The sequence below is a fragment of the Ambystoma mexicanum genome, chromosome 5p, assembly GCF_040938575.1.
Source record: "Ambystoma mexicanum isolate Mex_15411 chromosome 5p, UKY_AmexF1_1, whole genome shotgun sequence".
NCBI lineage: Eukaryota > Metazoa > Chordata > Amphibia > Caudata > Ambystomatidae > Ambystoma > Ambystoma mexicanum.
In genome coordinates, this window is record NC_090930.1 from 450,976,563 (window position 1) to 451,001,803 (window position 25,241).

Here is a 25,241-nt window from a genome sequence, read left to right on the forward strand (position 1 = left end):
AGTTAAAGCGTTTCCCCTCACCCCAGACCCTGACCCGTAATATGTGGCCATGTTACAGTTTTTATTTTGTCAATATCAACCTTCTTTACCTGGCCCCGTAAACTGGGGACTTCCGACCATCCACTGAAAGGCAATACAATCGCAAAATATACAGTTCTTTTCCTTTATTGTTTGTCCCCCTTGATGTCACCAGTATGGCGCCCCACAGCCATGGCGCACGAAGCCCCCTGCTGCTGCGTGCCCTGTGTGGCATGCTTTTACAGCCGCCCTACCGTTCCTTCTTCTTCAAAATCTCTCCCTCCCCTTTTCCAACCCCCTTGCTGAGCGTGACCGGCGTTCTCCGTGCGCGGCCACCTCTCCCCTTTTTTCCCCTCCCTTATGGAGAGCTGCCGGCGTTCGTGCGCTGCCCTCTCACCTCTTCTATCCTGCTCTTCCCTTTTCATATCCCCCGGCCACTCCTTGATCAACCCGAGATGGTCGCGGTGTCCTATACAAGCCCTGCGGGTGACGTCACCAACTTCTTCAAGCTACTACCGGTAAGAAACCTTTATAAGATGAAAGAGCGCGCAATATGTTTTAACTCTTTTTGTACCTCGTAAACCCCAAGCTGTCCTCGCGCTACAACCGGAGCAAGGAAAACCACAATAAACTCTTATAATCAGACTGCACACACTGCGCCGCCTCGCGTGTGATACGCCCCTCACCAGGGGAGCTTAATCAGCCAATTATCTTCCACACTCGGAAACAAACTAGCTACCTCCTGCGGGGAAACTTCATCAACCTAACGAGCTTCAACACTCAATTAGTAGGGATCCTCATCTACTCATTGATCTAAAACGCCAATTCATAGGAAAGCCACACCCCTTCCCTACAGGTGCCAGCGATCTGAACAAATCAGTGCCTTCTAACAACCACACGTGGTGCCTTTCAGCTCCACTCAATTTACTCCGTGACACGGTAGAGGACGGCCCTCGTTCCTGTCCTGCCACCACTCACTCGTCTATCGTCACTTATTTATCAAATCTTTTACAACACACTGTAAACACCTCCTGCCATCCTTTTCACAACTCCTCCCCCCTCCCGCACAACATTACATTGCTTGTTGGGTGTGTCATCCTCACCAAGTTCTCTTGAGGCAGGGCCGCTCGACTGCGTGCACCCCTCCAAAGCGGCTCGCCACCTCCCCTCGTCTGGACCACGTCTGGAAACTCGCCAACCGTGGGCGGGATACTTCTCAAGCGGCTCCCGAGGGCCAATATCCGGATTGCGCTGTCCGGTCTTCTTGCAGTTCTGCGATGGTCCTCTAGTCCTCAAAAGGGGCAACGGCAGAGGGGGCCGCACTGCCGGGTCGCCTCGTAGCAAGAGGCCTTGGAATAGTGCTCTCAGGGAAACAGACCTCAAACTGATCTCAGCAGTGCCTCCAACTTCTCGGGTGATTATCCCGGGGGCCGGCAGAGCCGTCTGCGGACCTCCGGGGTGGGGAGGCCCCAACTCCTCCCGCGTCCCAGAAGGAGTATGACACACGCACACAAGGAGCAATGCAATGAATGCTGTTTATTAGAGCAACGGCAGGGATACGCTTAGTCTGTATGCATCTGGAGAAGCTCTCATCGTTAGTGGGGCTCGCAGGCCCTTTTTACAGCAGTATGACGCGCTAGTTGCGTCACCTGGGAAAAATCATCACAAAACATATCGCCACTTTGGATTGGTTCCCTGAGTGGTAGGGTTAGTATATGTCCCCTATAAGGAGAGAAGGAGAGATGTTAGTGGTGGAGGACAGGTCAGGTGGTATACTTGGGCTGTCCCTAACAGTTGCTACTTTGGAATTGTTACAAGGGGACCCTTGGTGATTGGCTAGGAGTAATGGCGTCAGTAATAAGCCCCCTGTATTTTGATTGGTTCTCCCACAAGCCCCCAAGCCTGGGACCATCGCTGTTCCCAGCCCGCGGTGTACCTGACATTAGCAACAATGTGCAACTATGTGTTAGTGCGGACAATGGACAGGTCTGCTTATGGGCTGGTGAGCAGGTCTTTCCCATCGCTGTAGGTGTCCATCTTTGCTGCTTTGTTGTTGCAACCTGTGTCCCAGACATGGGACCCTGGCACTTCTCATCTCGTAAGCTTGGCATCTTGTCAGTTCGGCTTGGTCACGTGTGGAGAGACCGTAGCTCGAGCAGAATTATGAGCATTAGATTTTGTACTCTGTCTCTGAGGGCTTGGCACCTGCAGGTGTAACCTTGGGCGGCGTGAGGGTTGCAACATCGTGGCCTTGACTGTGGGCTCTCGTTAGGGGCTCATTCTGCATGGTCAGCACTTGTATTTCGCTCTGTGAGGGTTTTTGTTTGCGAGGCTCCTGCCTGGGGACTCTTGCTTGTGGCCTACCTGGGCCTAGTTTCTCGGTGGCGGTACATAATCCATAGTATGGAGGTCGCGAGGTGACAGAGTGTCACAGGCAGCGTTAGATATACATTGTGGTGTTCTCATAGGGATGGGTGGCGACAAAAGCGTCAGCAAGCATGTACACAAGCTCTTCAGGCATCTTGCGTTTCTGCGGTGCTGTAGAAGGCCTATGTGAAAAATAACAGCGATGCATGTCTGTGGGTGTGGCAGTCCGCTGCGTCGTAGCACTGAGTAGGTTCTTCGTGTGGGTTGGTGTGTGAGTGACCGGTGTGCATGGTGGCACGTGTGTTCTTGTCTGTTGGTTATGTCGTCATGGCATCTCTAACATTGTGAATACTCATGGCTGTTGTTTTAGTCGAGCTGATCCATGTCGCAGGCGTTGGTTTGAGCATGGCGTTCTGGTGGGCATAGTCCCGATATTTAAGAAAGGTATTCGCACTGATCCGGCTAATTATCGGCCAATAGCCCTCTTGGATGTGCTAAGAAAAGACTTTGCAAGCTTGATGCCTGCTCAATTAACGAAATGGATTAACCAACAAAAGATCTTTGACGCGCAACAATCTGGCTTTATAAAAGGAGTAGACTGCAGCCTAAACCTCTTGATACTAAACATTTTGAAAATAGATGCCATCAGAACAGGGCAGAAAGTTTACCTAGTGTTCATCGATATGGCAAATGCATTTGATGGTGTAGATCGTGAAACGCTATGGACAAAACTTAAAGAAAGAGGGTGTGCTGCTAGCCTAATTCAAGCAATCAAAGAGTTGTACTCTGACACCTACATAGAAGTTCGACTGGACAACTCAGGAAACCTAACAAACCCTATCCCTACAGAAAGGGGGGTGAAACAAGGTTGCCCCCTTGGAGCCACTCTCTCATATATATCAGAAGTTGGTTCTGCATTGGAGAGCGTTGTATCATTTCCACCATCGATGAATGGCATTCGTATAAACCATATTTTATTTGCAGATGATATGGTAATCCTAGATCTCACTCCCATTGGCCTCCAAAGAAAATTGACTGCACTAAAAGCCTATACTGAAGAACTAGGGTTGGAGATCAATGTGGCAAAATCTGAAATCTTAGTACTTGAAAATAAACGAGGCAGAACATCAATTAAAAATAAGTCAAGATGGGCCCCTGGACCAAAGAACCTGAACAAAGTCCCCTATATGCGGTATCTAGGAACCGTGGTTAATTCCAGTATAAAGGATGAACCAATGAAGAAAAAACTCCTAAGCAACTGTAAACATCTAAAATCACAAGGAATAATTCTCCCCCCAAAATTTGGAAAATTCTCTTATGTTCCAATAAGAAAGTTCTACCAAAGTAAGGTGACTCCTATACTAACATATGGAGCTGAGAATATGTTTGGGTGTGACGCAAAGATCTGGGCAAGATGTGAGGGTTCCTTCTGGAAGCGAATCCTGCAAGTCCCTCAAAGTTGTCCAACTTCATGCATATTATATGAAGTACGGGTCTCCACACTAAATGCTAGAGTGATTTGGAATAAGCTAGCATTATTTAGAAAGACCAACAAAGAAGCAAAGCTATGATCCTTTGATATGTTAATTGAGCAGAAATCACGAAGGAGAACAGCATGGTCGGAATGGATGGAACAGTGCAAAGACATCCTAAAGCGGTTGGACACAGATGAAACAACACTGTGGAATAACCCAAACACAGTAAAGAAAAAGTTGCTGGAACCTGATTGGATTAAACCTGGAGATCAGAGATCAAACCACCAATGTATGAAAAATTCACCATTTGAAGCCAAGAGACGCTATACTCTTCCGAATTATATGATCATTGCACCATTTAAGCGCCTGAGAAGACTCTTTCTGAAATTTTGTCTAAATATTTTCGGAACCAAAGAAATTCTAAGGCATAGACAAATGATTCAGCCTGGAAATACAAACTGCAGATTCTGCCTAACCGAAGAGGAAAACTTAAAACATCTAGGGCCTCATTACAACTCAGGCGGTAAGGGGTTTACGGCAGCGTTAACAGCGCCGACCCTTACCGCCTGATTACGAGGTCCCCTAGCGCCATGGTGCTTTTAACACCTGCTTTTAGCAGGTGTTAAAATCCATGGCGCTAAGGGACCATGGAGTTAATTACGCCACCGTAATTTACGGTGGCGTAATTAACGCCTTCCCCACTCCCATTATGCCCTATGGGGCAAAAATGGGAATGGGGAAGGGTAAATGGGGATTGGGGACTTACCGCCCCGCCTAGGTCGGAATGGGGCGGTAAGTCTGCCAACCACCATGGCGTAAACGTAGTTTACGCCATGGTGGTAAAGTCACGGCCCAGGCGGTAACTTACCGCCTGGGTCGTAATGAGGCCCCTAGTCCTTTTCTGTAATAATCTAAGGGACCATCGTGAGAAATTCCTAAGGAAAGAGCCGGAAAAATATCTGACTTATAATACGGACGATTGGTGGAGGCAAATGCATAATAGGGAGTGTAAATCACTCTCGATATCATTAATGAGGTTCCTGGATGTGCTAGAAAAGATGATGGAAATGACGACAGCTGTCGAAGAATGAAAGAAATCTTTTCGTTGTTTTTCCTTTTTGAAGCAACAGAGAACTGACACTGAGAGCACAAATCCTTGTGGCTATTCTCATTTTCCTTTTCTTTTTCTCTACTTTTTGCTATGTTAAGTGTATTGGAACATTTATTGTGGTGTAAGGATAACATTTTATTGTGATTAGTTGTGTTAGATATTTAGATTTCAAAAGTTTGTATAAACTGTGGGAAATAAAAAAAAAAGATAGACGCTTCCCGCACCTCATCAATTTCCTTTCTTCCTTTCTTCTCCTGCTGTCCCTTCTCCCCCCTCCATATCCTCTTCGCCTCCCCTGCTGCCTCCTCCTCGACTACCTTGCTTTCTCATTCACTCTCTCCTTCCACACCTACGCAGGGTGTACCTCTGATTTGTACCCCCCCCTCCGGAAGTCCTTCAAGGATGGCAACCTTCTCCACATTGCCACTCTTAACATCTTGTCTTATACACCAACTATGCTGACGACACCCAGATACTCATCCCTATCACAGGTGACTACGCTACCGATGCCTAGGCACTCAATGCAGTCTACTCAGTCATCCAAGCCTGGATGGCTCACCATGGGCTATGCTTCAATGACGAAAAACAGAGCTACTCATCCTAGGCTCCCCGTCCAAACTCACCAAACTCGACCTAGAATACAAACCCTTTACTATTGATGGGAACATTATCAAAGTGTCCAACGTCACAAAAACTCTTGCCATCTATTTAGACTCAACGCTGTCCCTTATCAGACAAACTAATGCAGTTGTGTCGGCTTCAGCCTACACATGCAAACTCATCACAGCATGCAGACCTTTCCTGACAACTGACAATTGTATTATCCTCGCTAGAACTCTCATCATGTCCAAAATTGATAACTGCAATGCACTTTATCTAGGGACTAGCCAAAGAAATCTGGATAAGTTAGAGGTCACTAAGAACAATGCCATCCGGGCTGCCCTTAACATCCCGAGGAGATCACACATCTCTGACACAAGACGTAATCTACACTGGCTCCCGGTCACACGTCGCATATCTCATAAAGCCCTTGCCCTAACACGCATGGCCCAGAATAAACTGGCTCTTGCTTACCTGGCCAATCGCTTCAAGCAACACACCGCACCCAGACCACTGATGTCTACCGAAGTACACACACTGACTATTCATAGCTTCAAACTACAGACAGCCGGGGGCTCGAGTTTCCCAGTCCTTGCGGCCAAACTTTGGAACACTCTCCCCAAATCCCACAGAACAGAACCTTCTGTCCACTCCTTCAAAAACAAAAACAAACTCTGGCTCCACGAACTTGATGTACCGTCCTTATCTGCCTAAACTTCATGGGACCACTATGTGACGTTGGGTCCCTGCCCATCTCACTCCTACCCTTCTCACTACTGCAGCCACACACTCTGCATAATTGGTACATGTTGTTGTTACCAATCGTATAGGAACTACCATTGTAACCCATCCACATGCCTGTATATATCTTGTTTTTGCCTGTATTTCTACACCTTGATTGTATCTTTAGACCTGCACCTGTCTATTCAAGATGTTTTTCTCTACCTTCCTTGGAAAGCTATCTTTATGTTAACGTGTAACCACTGTAACCATATGCTTCAAATTATGCACCCAGATGCTCCAGAGAAAGGTGCACAATACAAATAAACAAATACAAATAAAAATTAACTCTTGCTCAGCTGTCAAACACTCCTCCGACATCTGCCGCCTTCTGGAAGAATTTGACCTCGATGTGCTCGGTCTAACCGAGACATGATTCACGGCCAGCTCTGTCATAAGCTTTGACACGCTCCTCCCTGATGGCTACAAGATCCTCTCTGTGCCCAGGTCCAACCGCTCCAGAGGGGGTGTAGCCCTGATCTTCCCCAAGTGGATTCCTTCCTCTCTCATCCCTACGCAGGCCTACTCCTCTTTTGAATGCCTCGTCTGCAGGCTCTCTCTCTCCCATTGCCATTCCCTTAATGTGGCTACTATCTATTGGCCGACTGGTCAGATTTCCTCCTTCCTCTCTGATTGGGCGGACCTCTCCTCCTCACTCCTGGCCTCGAACAATCAACTCCTTCTTCTTGGTGACTTCAACATCCACCTGGATGCCTCCTGTCCTCCCTCTGTACTCTTTCGTGACCTCTGCAACTCTCTCTCACTCACCATCCTCCCCTCGGGCCCGACTCACTCTGCAGGGCAGACTCTGGATGTTTTGATCTCCTCAGATATTCCCCTTTCTGTCCCTCTCACCACTCCCCTCTCCTGGTGTTATGGAGAATTCTCCAGAATGGCTAATTTCCCTTACCTACTCAGTCCCTGCTGGATTTCTAGGATTTATTTTTTCACCTGGTAAGAGTGTGAGCCTTTTTTCCCACTCTTACAGGTGTTTTGCTGTGTGTGTGTGACATTTTTCTTGTGTTCATAGACTGTGGAGCCTCACCTACTCCACAGGCATCATCTTTGTACTGTGTGTTACACAGCACCTTCAGTGCAGTGACACAGGGTTGTCTTTTAGACTTTCCAACTCAGACTCCATTTTCTGGTACTAACTGTTGTCTCCCAGAACATGTAAGGTTGCCATTGACTTTATTAGTCTCTTAAAAATCCATAGCCCCAGTACAAACTATCTTACATAGAGTACTGGAAAGGGTTAATACTTATCCCTTTTTGTCTGTTTCTCCTGGAGCATTGTTTCGCTCCCCCCTTTTCATCAAGACTTGGCTGGTGGCAGTGTTAACTACCCTATTTTTCCTACCGCGGTTATCTTAAATAACCTTGGTATTGTTTTAGGCTATCTTGGTAGCCTCGAACTTAAACCCACTAGACCATATTCATTTTTATACAGTTCCGGCTGGGTTTATTTGCCATTTCTTTTTGAAAATGTCTTTCTCGTGTTTTACTCTGCACACCAAACCAGGTTTGGTTCCTTTGTTCGCCGTCCTTTCGCGTGCTTCTACACAGAAACCCTCCTTAGGCGCCTGAAAGTCTGGGTAGGCAGGATGTGAGTGAGGGGTTTCAGGACCCATGCCATGGGGTCCCTTTGCAACCCAAGTCACACTCCTGTTTGATTGGCATCCATGCTGTGTCAATAGGGGAAAAACTGCATAAAAAGCAGGTCTCTGGGGCTGGAAAGGTCGAGTCGCCACTGGTACGAAAGAACCGACGAGGAGCTGACAGAAGAGGACCCCTACAACGACTGAACCGCCTGGTGAAACCCTGCTGCAGGTCCAAATTTCAGACTCCAACGACAGAGAAGATCTACCAGGAATCTTCTTCCCCTGAGCTGGCGGAACCAACCAGTTTGCCCAAACTGCAAGCCAGGACTCCCTCCCCTGGTCGAATTTGCTGTACAGAGCTACAGTGAACAGGATAGCCAGGAAGGTCGGAGCCTGCTTAGGTTTTAAGGAGCGCACCTTTTATTTTGTTGCTTTGCTCTGCTGCTGGTTTCTTCCCTGGGCAGTGAACGTCCGCCTCAGCTACAGCTTCTACTCCATTTAAAGGTACTGTGCAAATCCGGTTGTTCGTTTCCTTCAGCCGCAGTGAAGGTGTGTGAAACCTTTCGCCAATCCGTGGGCTCGTTCTTCTCTACTCTTTAAACTAACTTTTTTGCTGACCAACTTCATCCAGAACTCTTGGCAAAGACTTAACCGCAAACTGTGAATGGTGTGATCTTGAGCAAAATAACTTTGTCCTATTGACTTTGGCCCTAAGCCTTTTTGAATCTCATGTCCTCACTGTAGTTCCTTTTTCTAGATTGCCCTGCTTAATTACTTGTTGGTGTTAATCAATTTCTGCCTAACTTTGTCTTTCCCTCCCTTTTAAATTGCTGGAGTGCCATTTTGCTCACAATTCATTTTGAGCCCAACCTGTCCAGAATCTATTGGGAGTGGTGTGGTGTATTAAGAGTGTGATTTTTCAACTGCTTTACTTTAGTGAAATGTTTTACAACTGATGTGTAAATAAATGTATATTCTTTTACTCAGAAACCTTGAGTCAGTGCTTGTTTGAATCATAGTAATTGCTGTCCTTTGTGTAACTATTGATACTGCTCACTTGCTCTTGAGATAAGTCTGGCTGCTCAGCCATCACTACCACTTTACTGTGTAGTACAGACTTGTACCAAAGGTGAATTTGTACTGTCACTTGTAGTCTTAATTGTGTGTGGTGTTCCCAAAGAGTACTGCATATAATTCTGCCTAACACCTGGAGTGATCACGTTCTCCTTTCTTCCCACCTCAACCTCTCTACCCCACAGGTCAAGACAACTCCATCACTGCCACCCACCTTCACGGTCATCCGACCCATGAACCGCATATCAGTTGAGGCTTTCGCCACCACTTTCTCACCCCCTGGCCCCCTTTGGCTGAATCTTACCCTGACACAGCCTTCTCCATGCTCCACTCTGCTATATCTGATACTCTCGATATCCTTGCCCCTGTTATGAGAAGCCGCCTGAAGCCCAAAGCGAAGTGCAACTCTTGGTATGACTCAGACCTCGTCACCCTTAAACGCAAGTGCAGGGTGGCTGAGAGGAAATGGTGTGCTTCTTGTACATCCTCCGACAAACTGGCCTGCCGCCTGCTCAAAAAGTTATACTGGCTCTCCGTCTTAACCAAGAAGAGAGCTCATATACAAGCTCGTGTCTCGGCGGCATCTAATAACTCAGCTGAACTCTTTCAAATCTGCAAGGAAATGGCCAATCCTGCTGCAGTCTCTACCTCTCCTGTCCCCTCCCAGGCCCTCTGCACGACACTGGCTTCTCACTTCATCTCTAAAACTCAGAACATCCTGTCCTCACTCTCCTCCTCTCCCCTCCCTCCCTATACTCCCTGCTTTTCCTCTGGCCCTTCTCCAGCCACCCCTCCTACCTCCTTCTCTGACTTTCCTCTGTTCTCCACTGACAAGGTTTCTAGACAAGTCCGATCTATGGAAGTCTCGTCAAAAAAGGTTCACCCTTGTTCCTCAAAAACCATCAAGGACCACATTGACACCCTGGCTCCTGCTTTCGCTGACTTCTGCATCCACTCCTTTGCCACTGGAGTCTTCCCATCCACCTGAAGCACTCCCTTGTGCAGCCTCTTCTTAAGAAACACTCTGCTGATCCCTCGTGTCCGGCTAACTATCGCCCAATCTCCATCACTCCCTTCCTGGGCAAGCTCCTGGAGAAACTGGCCATCTCCCAGCTTAATCTCCACACTGAATCTGTTGGTTGTCTTCATGACCATCAGTCTGGCTTCAGAGCTGCCAGAAGCACGGAAACTGCTCTCCTGAACATCCGTGAAGACCTGCTCTCCAACCTTGACTCCAACACCCCCTGTGTCCTCATCTTGCTTGATTTCTCTTCTGCCCTTGACACTGTCAACCATGCCGTCCTGCTAAAGCGTATCCATGATAACCTAGGTATCACCGGTCAGGCCCTGGCATGGCTGACTTCCTTCCTCTCTGACCGATCCTCCCAGGTCCAACTTGGGTCCTTCATCTCTGCTATCTTTTTCTCTACCTGTGGTGTTCCCCAGGGGTCTAACCTCTCACCCTGGCTGTTCAACCAATATCTGTCTCTCCTTGCCCACCGCATTGCCACTCTATGCCCCAACTTTCAGTGCTATGCGGATGACACTCAGCTCATTTTCAGGCTACCTTCAGCCACCTCTTCCTCCTCCCTCATCTCTGACTGTCTGTCTGCTATCCAGGCATGGTGTGCTGCCAATGACCTCTGCCTTAATGCGAGTAAGACTGAGATTCTCCTCATCGGCACACCCACTCCCTCCTTTCCTGTAGCTCTCTGGCCGGCCTCTCTTGGCCCTCTTCCTGCTCCCACCTGCAATGCTAAAAACCTGGGAGTCATCTTCGACTCCACACTCTCCTTCTCCCTTCACATCTATGATGTCTCTAAGAAGTCACACTACCTGCTTCACCTCCTCAGAGGTATTCTTCCTTTCCCCTCCTTCCCCCAGAAGCTCACTGTCTCCAGAGCTCTGGTTCTCTTCAGGCTGGACTATTGCAACAGCCTCTTTCTAAATCTGCCTGCTTCTACTCTACGCCCTCTGCAATTCATCCAGAACAGGACTGCAAGACTTGTCCTTGGCCTCAAGCCCAGGGATCGTATCTCTCCAGGACTGAAATCTCTGCACTGGCTCCCGGTGGCTGCAAGGATTAAGTTCAAAACCAACTGCATCATCCACAAGTCCTTCTGGGGCCTGGGGCCTCAATACCTTAAAATCTCTCTTCCTAAATATGTTCCCTCTCGAGTTCTTCGTTCATCCACCTCCAATTCCCTCAGGGTCAGTCGCTTCTCAAAGCAACAAGTTGGTGGTAGATCTCTCTCTTCGGCTGTGCGCTCCCTCTGTAACAGCCTCACTGCCCCCCACCCCCTGAAACTTGAGGAGAACCATCTTCGCTTCCGGAAGCAGGTGTTAGGCAGAAACCTGTGCAGTTCCCTTAGGGACCACTGCAAAAAGTTTAAGACTAAAGGAGTTAGCAGTAAACCCAATTGGTAGCAGTCTGCACCACCCAGATTTATTTGGTAGCTGTGGCTGAGAAGTCAGACTTCTCTCAAGAAGAGTTAGGCAGTATATAGAGTATACGCAATAGGGCTAAAAATACAGTAGCACAAGCAAACACTGACCAGAGCTTTGGTATAAAAGTATATAATTATTTATTTAAAAACACACTTGTAAAAATACACTGGCACTAATATGTCAAGCAAGTTCAAACACAGTCACTATAAGTATATACACCTCCCTAGTTAATTATTCGACAAGTCTAGGTTAAGACACCACTTATTTATCAAAACAGAGGTGAGCGCGTAACCGTAGATGGCACTCCAATAATTTGTTTAAAAAGGGAGAGAAAAGGCAGAATAGGAGAAACACACAATACCAACACTTCTAAGAAACCACATCAAGTCAAGAAAGGCAGGGTCTACTGTAGAGCAAAAAGTTCATAGGCCAGGCCCACTCTTGGAGAGAGCAAGGTGGAATGTGCCCAAGATCACACAGTGGAAATGCACTTAAAGTCTTTGCAGAAAAGTCAAAAGAGGTTGGATCAAGTCAGAAAGGTAATGTTAGCAGGTCCGAGGTCCCCCAGGATAGAGAGTCAAGGATTTACGGGACACCTTGGACAGTCTGTTGCAAGGGAGACCAGGCGGGACACAGTACCTGAAATGGTGAGAAAGCTCCAGCGGGGGCAGTTGTTCCTAGCAGCGGGTGCAAGTCGGGGCTTCGTCCAGAGGAAGAGAGGATCTCGACGTGGAGGAAAGCTGGAGGTCGTTGCACTGCCAGGGAAAAAAACCAGCCGCAGAGTTTCCCGGCTAAAAGGTACAAGCCTTTTATTCACGGTAGTAGTGAAGCGTGGCTAACCGGCTGCCGGGGTGCTTGGTATGGGCGATTCGACCACGAGACGATCCGGGAAGGCGAAAAAGGTGAACTGGTTGGTCCCACCAGCTCAAAGGGAAGAAGACTCTCCTGGAAGAAGATCTTCTCTGTCGTCGGGGAAGTGGTGAGTTCGTACAGCAGGGCTCCATCAGTGGTGTCATCGTTGTAGATGGCTCAGTTTCTCCCCTCTTCGGATTCTTTAGGTCCTGTGGCGACTTCTGAAGTTCCAGTCCCCAAAGCCCTGCTTATATGCAGCAAAACCCCCATTCAACAGCCTAGCTGTCATTCAGACATGCTAAGTGGTGAGCCGGCCGGCTCACCACTGGGCCAATCACACAAGAGTGCGACTTGAGTTGCCAAGGCAACTCAGTCCAGGGTCCCTAATCCCCCTCCCACACATCCTGATGACCCCAGACAGAGTGGCACAATTTGGAGGGCTTCTGTGGAGAAGCCCGCCAAAAAATGGAACAAAGGGCTCGACTTGGGTTAGAGTTTCAGAGGCAAACACAAACGCCATTTTAAAACCGAGTCCTGGCAAAAAGACCCAACTGCGGAATAAATATTAAATAAATAACCTGGCGGTATCTTTAACATTGCACCAAAAAGTGGTGCGTTTAAAATGAATGGGAAAATCCCATAGGAAATATTCTGGTGGAATATTTCGCGTGGTATCCACTGCCACCAGCCAGAATCTCGACAAGGGGGACTGGACAGTGCCCCCTTGGAAAACAGACCCAGGGGCAAATTTCCCCTACCAGTACTTCCACAATATGATGGTTTGTACTGGTTCTGTTCACAATTTGAGACTATAGTGACTTTACATGCCCTGGGAGACAGTAGTCAGTCTCAGGGTATGGAGTCTATGTTTGGGGGTGACTATGACACCCCTGTGTTACTGCACTGAGGGTGCTGTGTAACACACATACCAAAAACACATGAAACCCTATGGAGTAAAAGACCCCATAGTCCATAAAACACATTCACAGTCAAAGGACATACTCAAATCATGCCTTAGCAGGAAAAAAAAATAAACCCCAAAAATCCAGCAAAGCTGCTGGGGGACTCACTAGGTTTGGGAAATTAGCCTTAACAGAAAATTCTCCCTAAAAGCAACTAAAAACCTTCCTCTTTCCTTCTGCTTTCTCTCCCCTTCTCCCCTGCTGAAGTCCTGGCCGACAATCAGACTGAACGGGTTACCTGGCCCCCAATTTGAACTCTGGCCCTAGCCCTGCCAGTTGCATGCTTGCGCTGTCTCCCTGGCAACCCCTGCACCTGGGACTGTTTCAGTATCCCTCAGTCCCCTAACCAGAACTTATGCCTGCACTCACCCTGCACTTGCCACTGCCATTCTTATTTATTTTATGTGATTATTTATAATTCCATGTACTGCACTTCCCCCCCGCATTTTTCTTTTCCCCCTTGACTTGCACTTGCACAATTTGATTGACACCTGGCCTAGTAGGATCGTTGTCTGTCTTCCCTCTTTTCCCCTCCCTTGCCTCGTTGCGCCTTGAAACACTTGTGTATAGGCGCGTTATAAATGTTATATCATATCATGTCACATATGTCCATGGAAGGCTAGTATGCCAAACGCACCTCATCACTGTACTCAAGCAGGCCGGTAATGTGAATTACGCCATGTGCCTATACACAAACGACTAAAAGGACAAGCAACTGGATGTCACTGATTTACACCCATAGAGGCCACCTGCAGTGATGAGGCTGGAATTTAGGGGACACAAACCAATGGAAACACAGCTACAGGTCCCTCAGGTGCAACAACTGCAGGCAGCAAATAGTCCCCACAGGCAGCCAGACACCCCAAACCCGGCCACGGCCTGCAGGCAATGTCACATGACTAACCTGCCAGTGGGCCCTCTGCAGTGCCATTATCAGACAGGCCTGATCCAGTAATGGAGGCTCAACACCTAGCCCTCCTCCTCCACTTATGTAAGATAGACCTCTTACTCCAGAGACACTGGCACAGGCTCACAGAGCAATTTACAGTGTCCAGTGCGATCAATAGCACAATAGCATCAAAATGGCCAACAAAAACTTGCACGTTTACCATGTAGTGTAGACATTCTCATAGAGACAATTATCATTCGGTGTCAAACAATATGAGAGAGCACCGAGGCATCGACACTTGGAATCACCCTGCTATCTGGAATCCTAGGGAGATCTGGAGATGGCCATCTTGCTCCTGCCGACATTGTCCACTTACTGTAAGACTCCATCAACATCTGTCACATCAACAGAAGAATCACCCTTGACAAGTGCTACATGGCGCAAATTCAGAATGTCCCAGCAAGATCCACCTGCCAGCTCCTCAGGTGCTTAGCTGACACTATTGTGTAAATACAGTAGCGTTGTCTTGGAATTGGGTCAGCAGGGAGGTTGCTGGCATGGAAGAACGGGGGGGGGGGGTTGAAGGGTGCACACATGGGTGTAGTTATCTGGTGTTGAAATGTTGTCAAAGTGTGTGTCTTTATTCCACTCCAAATCTTGTTAACCTTGTGGTCTGAGTTATTTCATACACATGGACACAGGTTTTCCCCACTCTCTCATGTATTTTAATGTGATTTCTGAACTTTGTGTTTCATTTGGGTAAGGAGCCTGATAAACTTCATAGGCATCATCGTTTACATTGTGTCACACAGCACCTTCAGTGCAGTGGCACAGGGAAGTCTTGCAGATTTCCCACAGGTTTGAATACCTTCTCTGGGATAAACTACTGTTTCCCAGAGCAGTAAAGTGAAATTGACTTTACTTACATTTGTAACTTTCTAGACCCAGCACACCCTATCTTAAAATAGGGTGCTGGAGGGATTACCTAGTATCCCCTTTGTGTAGTTTCTCATGTAACATTTTTACACTGAATGGCTGTTGGCAGTGGTTTAATTTTAAGTACTGTGGTGTGCATTTACCGCAAACTGTGTTTTCTGCTGCAGTAAAGCACCCAAGGGTGCCATTTTTGTCAAATGGCCCCGGTCTTCGTTTTTCACCATTTCTTTGTGGAAAGGTCCTTCTTGAGATTTACTCTGCGCACCAAACCAGGTTTGGTTCCTTTGTTCGCTTTGCCCTTGGCAGGATTCACGAGTGAAGCTCGCCTCTGGCTCCAGGGTGTCTGGGGTAGGCAAGAAGGGAGGGAGGTGCCCGAAACTCCCTGTGCTTACTCTCCTAGGAGACCCAAATGCAATCTGTAGTGATTGGTCGGCTGACTGTCCAGCAAGGACAGTCACCCTGCTGGGTGAATGACAGCTGGGCTGGAATGAATGCGAGAGAACTGAGTAAAAGGCAAGGCTTTTGGCTTGGAAGGCAGAGTCAACCACTGGATGAATGAACCGAAGAAGAACTTGAAGAGGTTTCCTGCTGCACCTCCTGGACCATTGGTTTGCCCGGTGAAGCCCTGCTGCTGTGCTGAAACTCCAAATTCATACTGACAGAGAAGCCCCTGCAAGGACTACCTCTCCCCTTGGGGCCAATCAACTCCAAAGAAAGCCATCTGGACATTTTCTCAGAGCTGGTTGCATTTCCACAGAGTTGCTGCTGGAAACTGAATATCCAGGGAGAGGAACACCAGATTGTGTGCGTTGCTTTTAAGTTGGCCAATAGCTCCAGGAAGATCCTCCGGGCTCCCATGAAGCAGGATTGACTGAGCCTGAGGCCCCTCAACAGTGTGAAGGGACCCCAGAAGCAAGGAAAATCCATCTCGACAGCCAGGAACTGCAGTGTTGCTATTTGCGGTAGTCGCAAGGAGCAGAAACACCAAAGTGCCACTTGTTGGAAAGATTGCCGGTTGTGAATGGTGACTGTCACATTGCAGTTCAGCAGTCTCCAGAAGTCCTCCTCTTGTCCCACAACTCAGGCCCAGGAACAGAGAGTTCTGCAGAACAGAAGTCATCAGCTGCACTTTTTCTTCAATACAAAGGTACTGTAAAGTCTTACAGAACTTACCTCTTGTTGTACAGTTGCTTGCATCTTCTACTACTCACAAGTCTCTTCCGGAATATACGGGAGAGTCTACCGGAGAAGTCTCAGGGAATGAAAAATAGCTTTCACATTGGCTCCAACCTTTCACTACCCAGGTTGTCCTGCCAGATGCAGCCAATGTTTTTTTAACTTTAATAGAAAACTTAAGTTCAACTCCCAATAACATGGGGAGTGACTGTTTTTTATGGTGGCCAAAAGGTGCTCAGGGCCACACAGAATAAACTCTGTCTTGGCTGCATTCAGTTGCAATTGATTTCTGGCTATCCATTCACTAATCTCCTGAAGACATTCACTGATCTTGACAAAGCTTTCCTCGACCTTGTCAATTGTAATAAAAATCTGAGTGTCGTCAGCATAACATTGGAAACTTAATTACTGGGCCTTTCACATGTGTTATTTTATGGGGTATTGGTTGTTGTAATCATGTAGCGTTTCTGCCCGGTTTATTGTATGGCTCTGCATCCAGTGTTTAACAGATGCTGAAGTGCATTGATATTACATTAATTTCAGACATGTCCATTTGCTAGGTCTGCATGCTGTATTTGGCTTGTAATGTGGCAGGCAGTGAAACAACGGGTAGTGGTAATTACCAAATGTTTTACCACTACACCCAAACTCATAATCAGTCCCATACATTACATTTGCATAGCCTTTTTAACAACACAACAAAGTTCCCTTGCACATTACCTAATATGCAATTCCAAAAGACATGCATCACCGTCCCACTTTGTATTAAAAATGCACTGAAATATCAATCATTTTAAGTTGTTTCAGTGAGAGGTGTATCATTGTAAAACACACAGTATCACAGAGTGAGACAGTAGACACACAGTATGTCACAGTTGAGCAGTAGTTTAAAATTCACAATACAACATCCCCTGCACCCTACTTAATTTCAGACACAAGTGGTAGAAATTAGTTCACATTCATACTTGAACAGCAATAAACATTCATTCCTTAATATCCTACTCAGGTGACCTGACTATACCACATATAATACACATAATGGATTTTATTTATTTATTTATTCATTTCACTTATAAAGTGCACAAACTACCCGGAGGCATCGAGGCACTGTTAAAATACAGTTACTTACAGTACACAGTACAATCCAGTAACTTAGAGTACAGAGAGCACAAAGGCGCAAATGTACTTTGCACAACATACAGAGCGAGTTGTATGCATTGCTTAGAAAAAACAGATCACCAGTTGCAAGGCGGTGAGGTGAGTATAATAGATTCTAAGTAAACAGCCATGTTTTCAGGGAATTTCGAAATGCAAATTAAAATGGTTCAGCTCTGAGGGAGGGCGGAAGGGAGTTCCACTGTTTGGCTGCGATGAATTGAAAGCTTGTGCCTCCTGCCTTTGAGCGTTTGACTTTGGTTTGGAGGAGGCGGTGGGAATACGGTGTCCTTGTTGGCCTAGTTCAGTGGGATCTGGTGATTTTGTGTGCAAGGTAGGGCAGGGCAGTGTTGGAGAGGCACTTGTGGGTGATAGTGTCTTGAACGTGATGCGTTCACGTATGGAGAGCCAGTGTACTTCTCTCCTGTCTGCAGTGATGTGGTCCCTTTTAAAAATGTTAAGGGTGGCTCGGAGAGCATTGTTTTGTATTACTTGTAGTTTATGGATGTTTTTTGCAAGGGCTGCCGGCGACAAGAACGTCACAATAATCAAGCCGGTAGCTGATGATTGCTCTAGCAATGGTGAGGCTGCTGTTTGTTGATAAGAAGGTTCTTGATGCAATTATACGTTTGGTTGTGTAGGCTGCCGAGGATGCATTCACGCTTACCTGGCGGGACAGTGAGAGGCTGGCATCAAGGTAGACTCCTAATGTTTTCACTACAGGGGAGACTGGTATAAGAATTTCGCCAATGTAGAATGCTGAGTATTGTTAAGATTTTTAAGTAGTGCAGGGGCCCTACGAGTAGGATCTCAGTTCTGTCGCCATTCAAACAGAGGTGTTTTGTGGCCATCCATGTCTGGATGGTAGAGTATGTAGAGGGGAGGGTGTTGGAGTCTTCGATGTAATTTCCAGTGAGCGGGAGGTGGATATTGGTGTCATCGGCATAGTTGGTGTAGCCTATGCCAATGGTGTCAAGTATGTCAAAGAGCGATCTGGTTAATATATTGTAAAGGGTCTGGGATATGCATGACCCTTATGGTACCCCACAAAGAATGGGGGTTGGCAGTGCACTTGCTTCTCCGCAGATACTCTCATCATTCTCCTATCTAGGAAGGAGGCAATCCGTTTGGAAGCTTCAGAGGAGAAATTGGCAGAGGTAGTGAGATGGTGGCAAAGAATTTTGTGATCTACAAGGTCGAATGCGGCTGACAGATCCAGAAGGCGGAGAAGGCAGGCTTACCTTTGTCCTTGATCTTGAGCATCTGTTTTTTTAGGTCGAGAGTACTGATCCTGTACCATGGCCAGGACGGAAACTGGACTGGAGCATTTTGAGGATGCAACTGGCTTCAAGAAAGTGCTGCACTTTTAGGTAGGATACATTATCTATTATTTCAAGGAATTAATGGTACTGTAGTGATGTGTCTGTAATTGTTAGGGGCTATTGGGTCTAGTGAAATTTTTTAGGAGTCCGTGTACCCAAGCTTCCTTAAGGCGTGCAGGCCCTATTCCTGTCAAGAAGGAGGCATTTCTGTAGGAGACTATGAGTGGTGCTATGATTTCTGAGCAGTCTTTTACAATGGTAGCAGGGGCAGACATCTCCCTTACACCTAGAAGGTTTTAAACTTTTAAGGATGACTAGTACTAGTACTTCTGGCACTGTAACATCTTTGAAACAGAACCGGGGGTGTCAGAGCTTAGTTGGGAACAGGTCGCTGTGGCTTGTGTGTTGCCATGGGGTGGGTGCAGGATGGCTTGACTGTTAGTGATTTTTTTATTCAGTATGTTGACTTTGTTGATAATTGCTGATTGGAATTTTTGTGCACCAGATTTCATCCTTGTTAATGGTTGAAGGTGGGGTGGCAGGAGTTTCGAGTTCTCTGAAGATAGTGAATATTTCTCGGGTGTTGGACTTGGCGTAAGTGATTCTGGAATTGTATGAGGTTCGTTTTGCAGCGATGATTGCTTGCTTGCAAAGTTTTGATACCTTGGTGAACTCAGATCTCAGAATGTCGGATGGATTTTTTATCCATGCAAGCTCTGCAGCATGTTTTTTGTTGTGGTGGTGTCTACTGCAGATGTTAGGGTGAAAGTATAAAGTTCCGGCAGGATGTTAGGATCCATTAAGAAGGGCGGCTTTAGATTGGGGATGTTGAGAAAGGTCAGTATATGCTCTTTGGTTAGCTAAGGGGAGCTACGAGCCAGCAATGGAGGGAGGGTCAACGTGGTAGGCTTTGGTTTCCTGTGGTGCGGGATGGTGATGTTATGGTCAGACCAAGGGCATGGGGTGTTATAGACAACAGTGATAGAACAATTGAGGACATAAATCAAGTCTAATGTATGTCCTTTCACGTGGGTGGGATTGCTTATGCAAAGATTGAATCCTAAAATGTTGAGGGAGTTGGTGAGTGAGGTGGCTTGAGAGTCAAGGGGATCATTAAGACTTATGTTTAAATAGCCTAGTAAAATAATTGTAGACAAAGGGCCTCATTACAAGTACTCCGGTCCGGAATTAACACTGCCGGTAAAACCATACCGGCACCGTTTCCATGTCCGCCCAATCATGACCCGCGGCCCCGGTAATAGCACCACTCTCAACCGCCACTGCGGAAATAGGGGTCCCGTTAAGTCCGTCTGCACGGAAACCCCTCCGTTACCGTCAACACGAAACACCGTGAGCATTACAACTAGCGCGGGCACGGAAATACCGGCAAAAAAATGGCGTAAATACCGTGATCACGGTTGCGGAACCGCCGCCACCGCGAACATGGCGTTATACACTGCCTGCTGAACTGAATCAGGGCACAGGTGCACCAAATCAGCCCAGCTGGACCTAGCATGCCACTGGGAGCCTACAAAAGGGCCACACCCAGCCCAACACAACACAGAACCATGCAGGCAGCAGGTCTAGTAGCACTGGGACTGGGCCTACTCAACCAACAGGCAGCACTGCACATGGTGGCAGTAATGGTGCAGAGGAAGAGGCGTAGGTGGAGGAGGCGCAAGCGGCAACCAGCCAACCCTGCAGCTATGGCAAACCCCATTGCCCAGCCAGCCCGACCCCACCGCCAGCCAGCAATACCACGCATCAGGGCCTCACCCTGGAACCTCACCCCAGGACAGATCCACACACTATACCGGCTGGACCGTGCAACAATCCTGCACATCACCGCCATGATTGAGGACAACATCAGCAGCCAAATTGACACCCCCACCGCCATCCCCCCCTCTTGATGGTTGTCTCAGTACTGCATTTCCTTGGCACTGGCACCTATCATCACACGGTTGGTGAGCTGCACGGCATATCACAACCCTGTTTCTCAAAAATCCTGGTACAGGTACTGGATGCCCTGTTGCGCCATGTGTCGGAACACATAGCCCTACCCCGCACGCTCCCCGAGGTCATTGCCACCAAGTTGGCCTTCCATGCCATAGCAGGCATGCCAAATTGCATGGGCGCAGTTGACTGCACCCACGTTGAGCTGACAGTACCACGTGCAATTGAGGCGGTGTTCCGCAATAGGAAACAGTATCACTCTTTGAATGTCCAGATGGTTTGTGATGCCATGCAACTGATTACACACTGCTGTGCACGTTTCCCAGGCTCATCACATGACTCAATGGTACTGCGGAATTCCACGTTGCCACGGTACATGGAACGCTATGCCGGACAAAGCACATGGCTATTGGGTGAGTACAGATGACAATGCTACAACCCTGTCGAAGTGGTGTGTGTGTGTCCAGGCCAATGAGCATTGTGAGTGTGCCGCTGTGACCGCACATGCATCACCCCCCTTCCATCTACCAAATACACAGCGGATGCCAAACATCATGAAGGAAGACATGACAGGGCACCACAATGTGCCCGTGCACACGCTGGCACAGCCAATCCCGTCACTGTCCCATGAACCTTGTGCCACTGCAGACACCCACCCTCAATTGAAACACTGCCTCAAAAGGCACAAGAGGCGTGTAAATGAGACGACGTGTATTTACTACTTCCGTACAGTGGAGTCACTCTGCCATGTGTGGACAGCACTGCACCGTGACATGCACACAATCAAATGTCCCCCGCAGGGCACAGTAAACATGCAAGTTAATGTGTAGGTCCATATCCAGTTAGCGACATACATCGTCATGCCCAAAACATACCTCCATACACTGCATGGTACATATGCATGAATGAATGATGATACAAGAATGCACAGCAGCAGATGAGGACATGATGCCACAAACACTGACATGTTCCCCATCTACATCACATGTAGGTGATGCGGAATATGCACTCACACCATGGATGATGACACCTGTACGGAGACCAAGGAACATGCATGAAGAGACATACAATAGGGCACCTATCCGCACACGTGGAATGATTGAGAGGACATTTGGACTGCTGAAGGCCCGTTTCCGCTGTCTGAGCAGATCTGGCGGATCACTGCTGTACAGCCCAGTGAAGACGGGTAAAATCAAGCTCGTATGTGCCATGCTGCACAATATATGCCTGCGCAGGAACATCCCAATGCCACCAGACGCAGATGAGGAAGATGGGGATGGGGATGGGGATGGAGATGGGGATGGGGATGGGGATGGGGATGGAGATGGGGATGGGATGGCACCGCCTCCCCCTGGGGGTCCACATGATGGCCAGAGAGCACGGGATGCCCTGATTTGCATTTACTTTTGAGTCACAGCACATTCACAGAAGTGCACGAACATGGTGACGACAATGAATTAATAGTTGCACTGCAAAATAAATGATCAATGTCCACACATGTATGTCTTGATTCGAAATGATGATGTATTGATGTAATAACAACAGGGAAGGAGGTGCATTGGTTAGGGAAGCTGTACACCCGGGGCCACCCACCACCCAAACGTGCCCACCCCCACCCAGGCCCCATTGTTCAAACCCCCAAAACTACCTACCCCACCACCCAAACGTGCCCACCCCCACCCAGGTCCCATTGTTCAAACCCCCAAAACTACCTACCCCACTACCCAAACGTGCCCACCCCTCTCACACCCTTGTAGTCCACATGTGTCCTGCACTGCCCCACACACATGCCATCACTTCCGTGTGCGCTTCTGTGCCTGTGCAACCTTGCCCGAGGGACCCGTTAGCCTACTCGAGCGCCTCCTTGGACTGGCAGTAGTGGAGCTGGATGGGGTGGTTGTGTTTGATTGCGCAGAATCTGGGATTGAGGGCATCCGTGCCAGATTTGCCTGTTGGCCAACCAACATGGCCTCTACAAGCCTGGAGGTGTGGTCGTTGCCCTCCCGCAAATGGCGTGCAAGGGTTACTATAGTGCTTGCAAAGCGTCAGATGGACCTCGACAGGCGACGCACTGAGGCGCTGTGGCTCTCCCTCTGCAGCCTGGATTCCTCTAGCTGCCTCTCCACCAGCTGGGTGAGGTTAGCCTGCTGCTCCTCCATCCGCTGCATGCGGGCATTCAGTTCGGCCATGGATGGGGTGGGCGACCTCATGGGTCTCCTCAGTGATGTGGGGCTGAACTCCAGCTCATGGAAGGAGCCCAGGTCTTCCAATGTGGGCATCTCCCCCTGTGGCCCCGTTTCCGAGTGCTCTTGTGGGGCACAGTAATCACTGCAGGCCGCCCCCTCTGCAGTGCTGCTGCCTTCGGTGTTGTGTTGGGTGGCCATGATAGGTTCCCGTGGCACCTGTCTAGACTCAGGCAGTGTGGAGATGGTGGGGATGTCGGTGGTGGTGGTGGGCGGCACATCTGTAGTGGCTGGTAATGTGGCCAGAGGTGCAGAACTGCCGGCAGCACCCTCCTGTGTGGTGGCGGTGGCTTGTGTACTTGCCCGTGCAGATTGGCTGGCCTGTTGTGCAGTATCACTGTCACTTGAAACGGCTGTGGGGACACAAAGGGCATGCAATTAGTGTTGTTGTGGTGGCAGATGGGTGCATCACATGCGTCATTAAGATTGTACATTGAATAGTGTTAGTCACATGTATCTGATTGCTGGTGTATGCATTCTGTGATATTGGTTGCCATACGGATCATGATGGGTCCTTTGGCCCACACATGCACTGTCTGGGGGGGGGTGTTAATGGGTCCTTTGGCCCACACATGCACTGCCTGGGGGGGTTGTTAATGGGTCCTTTGGCCCACACATGCACTGCCTGGGGGGGGGGGTTGTTAATGGGTCCTTTGGCCCACACATGCACTGCCTGGGGGGGGGGGTTGTTAATGGGTCCTTTGGCCCAGTACTCACAACTGCATATTTTCATGTGGCATTCATGTTTGGGCACTTACCGGCATCTGCAGGTGGGCTCACTCCTGCCTCAGCCTTCCCGATCCCATGGATTCCCTCAAGGTGGAGGACGCTGCTGCAACGCTCATCCCATGCTTGCAGCCTCAGTGGGGAAGGGGGTCCTCCGCCTGTCCCACTGCTGCGTTGGCAGTGCATGGAAATGAGGTTGCGTACCCTCAGCCTCAGGTCGTCCCACCGCTTGTGGCAGTCCTTCACGCTCCTCACTGTCACGCCCACAGCGGTGCACTTGCGTACAGCTTCGGCCCACACCTCCTTTCTCCGCTGCTGTGTGGCACGCCGTTGGTCGGCGCTGAACAGCATCTCCGCATTGTCCACAATGTGCTCCACAAAGACGGTTAGCGCCGCCTCGCTGAAGCGCTGTTTGCGCTGCCTCTGAGCAGGAATCCTGGCAGACATGCTGGTGTTCCCTTTTGGCTTCTCAGAGTTAGGATTGTGCTTGTGCTGACTCTGGATGGCAATGGATTGTGCTTTTATATGATGGCCGCCTCTCTGTTTCCTGTTTTGGCGATCATGGTATTTCCGGTTCCGTGTCCGTGGCGGCGGAGGCGGACACAGGTTTTGCGCCACTTGTGGCTGTGTTATTTCCATTTCCGTGGGGTTTTCCGTGACGGCGGTAACAATGTTTCCGAGTCCGTGTGGTGCGCGCGACCGACAGCATGTAATCGGACGGTTTTTCCGCAACCTTGTGGACACGGAAACGTTTTTACCGCCGTCACGGATTTTGCACGGTCCCGGACTGGCAGGTTGTAATGAGGCCCAAAGTCTTGATGTTGTCTCCGAAGATACGGAGGGGGTTTTCTTCTAAGCTCATTTTAGGGCCTGGTGGGCAGTATATTAGAAGGATGGTAATGGTACATGTGGGTGAGGACGAGAACTTGAGGGAGCATATGTCTCCATGTCACTCTAGGTTAGTGTCGAACTGCCTGATGAGGAGGGAGTCTTTGGCTAGGAAGGCAACCCGTTCTCTAGCATTGGGTCAGTCTTTACAGTGTATTGAGTAACCGGCAGGGATGGCAAGTGATAGAGTTGTCCCAGATGCCTCATGCAGCCACTTTTGGAAATTCCTAGAACATCTAGGTTGAGAGATGTGATACAATTGTTTATGTTGAGGGCATGTGCAGGAAGGGAGTGGGCATTAAACAAGGCATAGTTGAAGTGGGGGTCCTCTGCCAAAAGTGCTGTGGCCGTTTCCTTAGGTCTACAAGGGTTTGGCCTTTCTATGGTATGTGGTTGATTAAAGTGGTGGTTTGGGCATGGCTGTCATTGACATTTATTCTATGAGCATGCACATACATATGAGCAACTGGGCTGCACACATTTGTGTTAACATTAATATTTGGGTTGCAGGCTAACTTGTACACAGTGATGACTGGGAACTTGAGCGTTTGTGTCAGCAATAGAATTTGGGCTAGAATCATTGTTTTCAACATTTAAATTTGTCACTGGGCCGCACATATTTGAGACAACAGTAGAGAATAATCTGGGCTCACTCTTGTCAACAA